Here is a 9018-nt window from a genome sequence, read left to right as displayed (position 1 = left end):
GGAGAGAAGAAGGGAAGACAGAGAGGGGGAGAGAAAGACAGACACCTGCAGACCTGCTTCACCACCTGTGAGGTGGGAGCCAGGGGCTCGAACCCGGATCTTCCCCATACAGGTGGGGAGCCAGGGGCTCAAACCTGGATCTTTCAGCTGGTCTTTGCGCTTTGCGACATGTGCGCTTAACCCGCTGTGCCACCACCCGACTCCAACTGTCTCCCTCTCTTAACACTTTTTAAATAAGATTATAATATAGTCCTGGCTTCGGTAGCACATATACTAAAATTGGCATGATACAGAGAAGATTAGCATGGCCCCTGCTCAAGGATTACACACAAATTCATGAAGCCTACCATATTTTTTAAAAGATTATAAAACATATGTACACACATATAAATAATTATAATCTTTTAAAGAGCCAGTTAATGCAAGCTGGGAGGTGGTTCAGTGGCAAGAGGTCTGGATTTGCATGTGTGGGATCCTAGGTCTGTCTGAACTCTGGTTCTACATATGCTGGAGCTCTTTTAAAAGATTTATTAATCAGTGAGGGAGAAAGGGAGGAGAAAGAGAGAGAGGTAGAGAGAGAGAGAGAGAGAGGAAACACTATAGCATCAGTCTGGAACATGTGATGCTGGATGTAGAACTCAGGACCTCATGCTTGAATCCAAAACTCCAACCACTGTGCCAGCCTCCAGGTCTGCAGATTGGCTATAAACTCATGGTAATATTGTTCTTTTAACTGTACATCTTTTAAGTAATACAAAGACCTTTTAAAAATTTTTTTCAAATATTGTGCCTGGGGATCAATCCCACCCAGAACCTTGCACCTGCATGGAACAGCTGAGAAGCCTCCCCTGCCAGTCTCCATTCTATATCCTTTAAGAGAGGGAGACATGCAAAGCACTGCTCCTCTATGCATGGAGTCCCTCCCATTGCCTGCCTGTGGTGTTCAATTGCGGTGTCCAGGATCAGACCCCCAGCCACATGCTATGTAAAGCACGTGCTTTACCCCCTGAGCCACTTTCTGATCCTGAGTTGGGTGCAAATCGCAAGGACTGGAGTAAGGATCCTGGGTTGAGCCCCTTGTTCCCCACCTGCAGGTTTTCTCTTCATAAGTGGTGAAGTAGCTCTGCAGATGTCTTATTTTTCTCTCCCCCTATCTTCCCCTCCTCTCTCAATTTCTCTCTTTCCTATCCAATAACAGTGACATCAATAACAATAATAATAATAACCACAACAATGATAAAACAACGAGGGCAACAAAAGGGAAAGGAAAAAGAAAACAATTTTTTTTTAATGAGAAGGATTGAGGGAAGAACCAGAGCATCACTGTGACCTATGGAATGCCAGAGATAAAACTGAGAACTTCATGCTTTAGAGTCCAATGTCTTATTCACTGTACCACCTCTCAGGACACTGCAGATAATATTTAGTAGAATCACTTAACAACTCTTCGAAGAGTCACTTTGCACATACCTTATTGTGGGAGTCCCTGGGCTTGATTCCTGGCACCACTGAACAGTAACACAGAAATAGCAAGTGAAGTTTCATGGATGGTATAGCTGTGCTTAGGTCACTATCTCAAAATCATAAGCATTGAACTGAGAGGAAATTTAGTGGTAAATTGCATACTGCACATGCATGAGGCCCCAAGTTTGATCCCCAACATACAGAAGTTCTGAGTGGTGCTCTATCCATAAAAATAAATAAACAAAGGGGTCCAGAGCTTGCTCCCCCAGTAGAGTGCACATCATGTCACCATGCTTGCAGACCTGGTGTTGACCCCTAACACAACATGGGAGCACCAGGCATGATGGCAGGTTCTGTGATGTTTCTCACATGCTCTTTATCCCACTTTTTCTATTTCATATTTTAATTTTTAAAGTCAATTTTCTTTTATATATATTAATATATTTATTTATTATTGGACCGAGACAGAGAAATTGGGAGGAGAGGAGGAGTTAGAAAAGGAGAGAGACAGAGAAACACCTGCAGCCTTGCTTTACCACTTGTGAAGCTTCCCCTACCCCCTGCAGCTGGGGACCAGAGACTTGAACCTGGTTCCTTATGCACTGTAATTTCTGTGCTTAACCAGATGCACCACTGCTGGCCCCCTGTATATTTTACTCATTTATTATTTCCTGGATAGAAATTGAGAGGGAACAGAAGATGTAGAGGGGGAGACACAGAGAGACACCTGCAGCGCTGCCTCACCACTTATGAAGCTTCTCCTCAGCTGGATTGATCTTGGGCTTGAACCTCAGTCCTTGCGCATTGTAACGTGCACTCCACTGGTTACATCACCTCCCAGACCCCATTTTTTCATTTAAATTTAAAAGGAGAAAACAACTGTTGGCAACAGTAGAATTATGTGAGTATGAAACAGGTGCACTAAAATACATCAATATATTCATCTTTTTTTAAAGGTCACTTTGTGAGTGCACATGTTATAGTGTGAGAGGACGAGGGCTCAAGTCCCTGATCCCCACTTACAGGGGGAAGCTTCACAAACAGTGAAACAGTATCTTAATGTGTCTCACTTTCTTTTTCCACTCTATCTCCCCTTTCCATCTCTGTTTATTTCTGTCTTACCAAGTAAAAAGAAAAAAACTTTTGAAAAAGTTACTTTATATAAAAAATGTTTTTTCATTATTCTTGACCAAGTAAAAATATCTCAGGACATATAGAAAATATACTCCGTTGTGAATAGGAAATAACTTGAATGTTTAGGCTCTGGTGTCTGTGCCAGAAGTGGTTTGCTAAGAAGTAGTGGTTTCTAAATGCAAATCCCTAGCTTCAAGTCTACCTACTGATGCTCCTCTGCAATCTGAGACCATCGCAGGCAAGGGATAAATACATTATTTGCACTGTCAGTTACACTACTGCAGGCTAAAACAAGGGTAAGGAAAGTGGAAAGGACAAAAGTAGGGGAAAACTAAATTATCTGAATGTGTCTAATGACAGTTATTTAATGCTTACTGCTATGCAACCCATTTTTCCTAAAATGCTTCAATTTTTACTGCAAATAACTAAAAAACATGGCTATTTTGGACTTCCACATTGTCTTTCATCCTTACTCAGGCTTTACTTAAAAAAAAAAGATTTCTTTATTAGTGAGAGAAATAGGGGAGAAGAAGGAGGAGAACCACAGCATCACTCTGACACATCTGATGCCTGAGATCAAACTTGAGACCTCACACATAAGAACTCCAAAGCTTTATCCACTGCACAACCTCCCAGACAGTGGCAGACTTTTTTTTTATAATTTAAAATATTATAATACTTTGCTTACTTAAAAGGCAATAGATTTATACAATCTGAAGAGAACAAGAGTATACATACTTTGCTTATTTAAGTGATACATACACTTTAGTAGAACTTACATATTTGAATAACACTACATACATATGTAATTGAAAATCTCGGAAATATAGAAAAAGGTTGTGGGGGAAAAACCCTTTCCTGCCCATTGATCTTAGACACTATCAGTAGAAAATACTACAGTATGTTTTTTTTTTGATTAATTAATTTTCCCCTTTTTTGTTGCCTTTGTTGTTTAACACTGTTGTGGTTATTGATGTAGTTGTTGGTGAATAGGACAGAGAGAAATGGAGAGAGGTGGGTGCCAGGCTACCTTTGTGCGTGGGAGACAGAAGACCAGGGAGTCATGGCTGAACTGGGATGCAGTTCAATCTTTATTGAGTGGGGAATGCAGTGTGATCTAACCAGAGCTATCTCTAATCATAATCCTGTCCTTATATATCCTGAGATGTAACTGTCAGGTTGGAAGAAGATTTAGGTAAGATATGGGGTGGGGAGAAGGAAAAAGCTCAGAAACCAGTGTGGATTAAACCAATGCCCTACAGGCAAGGCAGTTCCCAGGTAACACAGTGATTATGTAAGTAGACCACACCTTAGGTAGTGCAACAGAAGAGGTCTTAGAAGCAGAATTTAGAAGCAGACCAACAGGAGGGGGAAGACAGAGAGGGGAAGATAAAGAGATACCTGCAGACCTGCTTCACAGCTTGTGAAGTGATTCCCCCACAGGTGAGGAGCTGGGGGCCAGAACTGGGATCCTTCCGCTGGTTCTTGCACTTTGCAGTATGGTTTTGGCAGGGGCCAGAACTGTGATCCTTCCGCTGGTTCTTGCACTTTGCAGTATGGTTTTGGCAGAGCTATTTATTTCTGAACCCACAGGGAGTCATAATGAATTTTTGTAATACTGTTTTTTATTTTAAAACTTGAAAGTATCTTAATTTACAAAAAAATCCATAAAAATGACCTTTAAACCAATTTTCTCTTTAGACAGTTATGATACAAATCCTGAATAGAAACAGCTTGAGAAAGACATTTGAGTTAACTCAGTTGTAAACTTGCTGGAGTAAGGACTTGTGTGGGTAAAAATATAATTTTTAATTATTTTAATTTCATGAACTACAGAAGGGGGTATAGGGGCACAGAAGCAGCACTCTAACATATGCAGTGCTTGGGATTGGACTCAGGACCTAAAATACAGAAGCTCTAATTTCTTCCATGGTGCAACTTACCCATCTTCAGAGATATTTTTCTTTTGTTTTTTCTAAAGATCTTATTTATTCATTAATGAGAGAGAGAGGAGAAGGGAGGATCAGCATGTTACTCTGGTATATGTGGCACTGGGGAATTGAACTTGGGACCTCATGCCTGAGAATCCTGCACTTTATCCACTCTGCCTCCTCCTCCCAGACCACTGATAATTTGGCTTTGATTGGAAGTGGAACTACTGAAGAGGCACTCTTGGGGGCTGGGTGGTAGTGCAGCGGGTTAAGCACACATGGCATGAAGGGCTAGGATGGGGGTTGGGAGCCTGGTTTGAGCTCTCCACCTGCAGGGATGTCACTTCACAGGGGGTGACGCAGGTCTGCAGGTGTCTGTCTTTCTCTCCCACTCTTTGTCTCCCCCCGACCCTCAATTTCTCTGTCCTATCCAGCAACAATGATAAACACAAAGGGCAACAAAAAGAGGGATGGGGGGATGGCCTCCAGCAGCAGTGGATTTGTAGTGCAGAAGGGGAAAAAAAACACTCCATAAGTAAACCTGAGATAACAAGAGTTTTAAACAACTAAGTTCCTTCCACTCTTGCTCCTTGTCAGTTGTATGTGCCTGACCTCTAGAAATAGAAATCCTTAGAAAAAAAAATTTACAAGTGCCTTTTCCATTGTAGTAAAGATAGTGATTATGTTAAAATGTGAATTTCTATCACTGCAAGGTTGGAACAAGAGCCCAGTCAGAAAGAATTTGGACCTACAATTTCACCCAGAATAGTGGCACTGACCACAGGGTAGGATATGAAGACCAAGATATTAAGGTAATATTGCTGAATGTGCTTAATGTATCTTTGATTTATTAAGGAATCAAATTTCAGGGCTTTGTGGTAGCACAACGGGTTAAGTGTACGTGTCACAAAGCGCAAGGACCAGTGTAAGGATCCTGGTTGGAGCCCCAGGATCCCCACCTGCAGGGGGTTGCTTCAAAGGCCGTGAAGCAGGTCTGCAGGTGTCTATCTTTCTCTCCCTCTCTCTGTCTTCCCCTACTCTGTCCATTTCTCTCTGTCCTATGTAACAATGATGACATCATTTACAACAACAATAACTACAACAACAATAAAACACAAAGGCAAGAAAAGGGAAAATAAATAAGTATAAAATTTTAAAAATGTAATTGCCTAGCAATAATTTAGTATGACCATTTAGACACATTGTTTTGTTTTGTTAGATTTATTTTTTTCTTTTCCTTCTACTTTTTTTGAATAGGAAAGAGAAATTGAGAAAGATGGAGAGAAAGAGGGAGAAAGACCTGCTTCCCTGCTTGTGCAGTGTCCCTCTTGTAGGTGTAGAGCAGGGCTTTGAACTGCCCACTTTTCTCAATTTTTGAGAACTTCTGATAGTCTTGAATACTCAGATTGTCTCCAGGCATATCACTCATCTAACTTCCTTATCTTCCACTGACCCTGCTGGGGAGCCAGCATAATGGTTCTGTATGTCAAAGGCTTCCATGCCTGAGGCTCTGAAGTCCCAGGATCAATTTTCAGCTCCACCATAACCCAGAGCTGAGCAGTGCTCTGATCTTTCTCTTTTTGTATGTCTCTCATTAAAATATAAAGAATTGGGAGTCCGCTGGTAGTGCATCTGGTTAAGTGTACGTGGTGCAAAGCACAAGGACAGGCATCAGGATCCCAGTTAGAGCCTCAGGCTCCCCACCTGCAGGGGGTTTGCTTCACAGGTGTGAAGCACATCTGCAGGTGTCTATCTTTCTCTCCCCCGTATTCCCCTCCTCTCTCCATTTCGCTCTGTTCTTTCCAACAACGGCTACAACGGTAATAACTACAGCAATAAAACAAGGGCAACAAAAGGGAATAAAGAAATATTAATAAAAATATTTTTTAAATATAAAAAGAATATATATATATTTTATGGTCCAGGCAGTGACACATCTGGTTGAGCACACATGTTACAGTGCACAGTGACCCAGGTTGAGGCCTCTGATCTCTGCCTGAGTTGGAGAAAGCTTCAAGAGTGGTGAAGCAGGGCTGCAGGTGCATATGTGTCTCTCGCCTTCTCCACTTCCCCCCCTTCTAAATTTCTCTCTGCCCTTTCCAATAATAATAGTCTGTTAAAAACATATATATGTACTTTAATTTCTAATATTTAATTGTATGCTAGTCCCAAGACATATGCACAGCTATGTTTATATAGCTATATAGTTGGTAAGTCAAAATATGGAAGCAACCTAAACACAGACAACTAGATAACTATGTTAGAATGGGGCATGGCTGGTGATGCACATAGCTGAGACTGCTCTTACCATACACAGGGACCTGGGTTTGAGCCCCTACTCCCCACCAGCAGGAAGGATTTTTAATGAGTGGTGAAGTAGGTTTAAAAGTCCCCCTCTCTCTCTATTTTTCTTTAATTCCCCCCCCCCCCATGGAATTGCTGTGGCTCAGTGCCTATGCTACAAATCCACTGCTACTGGAGGGTATTTTTTCCTTTTTTTGACCTTGTTTTTTATCTTTGTTGTAGTTATTATTGATTTTTATTTCTGTCATTGTTGTTGGACAGGACAGAGAGAAATTGAGAGGAGCGGAAGACAGAGGGGGGAGAGAAAGATATGATTAGTGAAGTAAATGAATAAATCAATTAAAAGATTTTTCCTTTTTTTTGCCTCCAGGGTTATTTATTGCTGGGGCTCAATAAGAATCCACTTTTCCTGGTGGCCTATTTTTTCATTTTATTGGATAATACAGAAATTGAGAGGTGGGAGTCGGGCGGTAGCACAGCGGGTTAAGCGCATGTGGCTCCAAATGCAAGGACCGGCGAAAGGATCCCGGTTTGAGCCCCGGCTCCCCACCTGCAGGGGACTTGCTTCACAGGTGGTGAAGCAGGTCTGCAGGTGTCTATCTTTCTCTCCTCTTCTCTGTCTTTCCCTCCTCTCTCCATTTCTCTCTGTCCTATCCAACAATGACATTGATAATAACTACAACAATAAAACACCAAGGGCAACAAAAGGGAATAAATAAGTAAATATAAAAAAATTAAAAAAAAAGAAATTGAGAGGTGAGAGGAGGGAGAACGAAGGACACACTAGCAGACCTGCTTCGACTCTTGTGAAGCGACCCCCCTGAAGGTGGGGAGTGGGGTTTGAAACTTGATCCTTGCATGGGTCCTTGTTCTGAGTACTATGTGTGCTTAACCAGGTACACTGCCAGCCCCTTCAGTATACATATTTAAAAATATTTTATTATCTTTATATATTTATTGATGGGATAGACAGCCTAAAATTGAGAAGGAATGGGGGTGATATGGAGGGAGACACCAGCAGCACAGCTTCACCACTCATGAAGCTTTCCCCCTGCAGGTGGGGAACAGGGGCTTGAACCTGAGTCCTTTAGCACTGTAACATGTGCTCTCAACTAGGTGAGCCACCACCCAGCCTCTCCCTCAAAATATTTTTTTCAAGACAGCACTTCTTGGTGAAAAAAATAGGAGACTTCACCTCTCTGGCTAACAACACCATCAAGTGTGGTTAGAGGTGCAGAGGAGCAGGTCTGAGTTTTGTTTTTTTCCCTGAGAACATGTAGCTGAAAACATGGGAAATGGGATAAAAAGACACTGGGAACAGGTGAGTTTGGGACAGGGTTATTGATGCCTTTACATTGTGCAATGCCTGTTTTCTACTTTCATTATTTTAATTAAGTATTTTACCTAAAACAAATTACATTGAGATGACAAAACAAATAGAAAGACCCAGCAACTATATTGTTCCCCAGATGTACAAATCAGTATATTCTTTAGTGTACTAAAGAAAACTTTTAGCAAGGCAGGTCTGAGTTTTGTGCCACAGTAAGGGCTGGTCAGGATGGATGAAATCTGTGAAGACAATTAAGCTTAATACTAAACAGCTGCTATTGAGAGAGTTTTGAACTGCTATTTTAAATCCAACCATCCCAACTTAAATATTTTGACACTCACCCATCAATGTGTCTGGGGTCTCATTTTCCTTAGAAGTCAGACACATCTGATGCTGTGCAACCTTGAATAATAATTTTTAAAAAACTGGGGTTACAACCCACTTTTCACAGGATCTACTTGAAGAAAACTTGCCTTTAGCTTCCCAAAGGTTCACAAAAAATGAATCAAGTAAAAATGTAAATTCTCTTAGCTCCACAGACTTGACTACAGTTTGAGAGTAAACATTGTTGATTTCAGTAACTCTTGGACTGAGTGCATAAGAACACTATATATTTGAAACACTACTGTCAACACTGTATTTCTTCTTGCACAGTGACTGTTTCCTTGTAAATGACAGATATATATTCTAGCAAACTCAGCACTTTGTAAATCAACTTTAAATACAGATCATAGTTTCAAATACTCCCTTGCAAGGAAATATATTGTATCCACATAGCAGTTAAAGTGTTCCTTAATGTAGGGGGGAGTAGGGAAACACCTTGAAAGTGTGAGCAACATTCAAGAATAGAGACCA

General features: G+C 41.2%; 1 non-coding gene across 1 annotated transcript; it reads left to right on the top strand.

Annotated features, from left to right (window-relative positions):
- The first annotated feature begins 249 nt into the window (after nucleotides 1-249).
- LOC132536656 (U6 spliceosomal RNA) lies at nucleotides 250-356 on the top strand. Its single transcript, XR_009548143.1, has one exon. It is a non-coding gene; the product is annotated as a U6 spliceosomal RNA (small nuclear RNA).
- Nucleotides 357-9018: the final 8662 nt, after the last annotated feature.

The sequence above is a fragment of the Erinaceus europaeus genome, unplaced genomic scaffold (assembly GCF_950295315.1).
Source record: "Erinaceus europaeus unplaced genomic scaffold, mEriEur2.1 scaffold_293, whole genome shotgun sequence".
Lineage (NCBI taxonomy): Eukaryota > Metazoa > Chordata > Mammalia > Eulipotyphla > Erinaceidae > Erinaceus > Erinaceus europaeus.
Note: the sequence above shows the minus strand (reverse complement) of the source record. Positions and strands in the feature narration are given on the sequence as shown.